The sequence below is a fragment of the Rhincodon typus genome, unplaced genomic scaffold (assembly GCF_021869965.1).
Source record: "Rhincodon typus isolate 14 unplaced genomic scaffold, sRhiTyp1.1 hic_rhity00015043, whole genome shotgun sequence".
Classification (NCBI taxonomy): domain Eukaryota; kingdom Metazoa; phylum Chordata; class Chondrichthyes; order Orectolobiformes; family Rhincodontidae; genus Rhincodon; species Rhincodon typus.
Window position 1 is genome coordinate 1 of NW_025980681.1, and position 1,834 is coordinate 1,834.

At 45.0% G+C, this 1,834-nt stretch overlaps 1 non-coding gene across 1 annotated transcript; it reads right to left on the reverse strand.

The window, feature by feature from the left end:
* Positions 1-556: 556 nt before the first annotated feature.
* Positions 557-628, reverse strand: trnaw-cca. Its single transcript has one exon. It is a non-coding gene; the product is annotated as a tRNA-Trp (tRNA).
* Positions 629-1,834: the final 1,206 nt, after the last annotated feature.

Here is a 1,834-nt window from a genome sequence, read left to right on the forward strand (position 1 = left end):
ATATCAGTGTAATGTTTATTCACACCGCGCTGTCACCAATTGAACGAAACAGCTGCTCAGAGGAAGACGGCTGTATATTTGAACCCCACGGTAAACAGTTCACGGTTTACTTCTCAAACTGAGGGAAATGGGCATTTCATACAATCCTCATAGAAGCCGCACAGTTTGAAAACGGGCCATTCGACCCAAACCCCTATAGCCCAGCAAATCTCCACATGTCTGAACACTACGGGTACTTTAGCATGGCTTATCCACCCAGTCGACACACCTTTGGACTGTGGGAGGAAACCCACACAGACAAACGCCCAGCGGTAAAATCGAACCCACGCAACTGGGGCTATAAGCCAGCAGTACCCATCACTGAGCCACCGTGCAGCCCTCACAATGCTTGCCCAACCAATGGATACACCACAAACCTGAAACATTATACACAACTGAATCTGGCAGCAAAATTTAACATGCAATCGAAAGAAGAAATTGACCAATATACATCCCCAGGCAACAAACTCTGCTGCGATTTGGAAGCATGGGGAATTGAGCTTTCAAACAACCACCATGAGCCTGACGTGATTTGAACACGCAACCTTCTGATCTGGAGTCAGACGCGCTACCGTTGCGCCACAGGCCCACGTTTTTGTGGCTGCTGTTGTGCGGAATTAAGGAAGTGGTCATACCGCAATGATTTTTAAATTATGACTGATAACAAATATCAAAACGTAATGCCTGTTTCTCTCTCTCCCTCTGTCCCTCTAAACAACTTTCCCCCGTCTCTGTCTGTCCGTCCCTCTGGCTCCCTCATTCCGCCCCTCTCGACTTCATTGTCTCAACTTCCCTCTCCTCGAACTTACTCCTTCTTCTCCATACATTCGGCTCTAAATTTGTTTCTGGGGCGACTGATTCCAGTCTGTATGTCACGGGGTGGATCCGGGACAGACAAAACGAGACATAAATGATCTTTGAGAGGTTTAAAAAAAAACACGGACTGGGTTCTATTCCCATTTTCCGGTTATTGTCCATAAAGTCAGTCAGCAAGACACAATATTTCTCGAACTTGATCAAGAAAATGTATCATGAATGTCATTGATAGAAATATAGCATCCCCAGAGTTACATAACTTAAGGTCAGACGCGGAAGTGCCTGTGACTGTAATGTGTAAATGTAAATACCTGGGGATGTAATTACATTTCATTGAATAATTCAGTACCACGTGACGCACAACCAATTCAGGAGCCAGCATCATTATTGCGTCACAATAGTTGAAGGGCATCACCGCCCATACCACATGACGTCATGGCGCAGCTGCAAGCCCCGGGGAGAGTTTAATAAAGAAACCTCACTGAGGGTCAGACAGCCCTGCGTTGGGAGGTATTTGGATGGCCAAACGCAATCATTTCATGTGTGCGCAGATCTCCAAATTAAACAGATTCGAGGCAAACTTCCCTTCCTTCTGCTTAAAATTTCAAGACCCATAAAACCGAAATTCTTCAGATGTGTTTGGAAACATTTCTTCCAGAGGTTGACTAATTATTACTGTGGACACTTGGTTAAAGTTTGAACACAGTGAGAATCAATGATGGCAAGATATGAACTCATTGGCTTTTAAACCTAGTGCCTGGACTCCCCGACCAATATTTAAAACAATGATGGTGCTATAAAACCATAGCCTGTTTACAACAGAGAAAGACTACATTAGGCTCGACCTGCCCGTGTTTCTAAAGGGGAACACAAATGACACTGCAAGTTAAACAAAACACATGGCAGACAGGCTGCAGAACCACTTTGTGTGCATCTGCAACCTGGGCTAATTGGTGGTAAAATGGATGCGTTTGCAGTG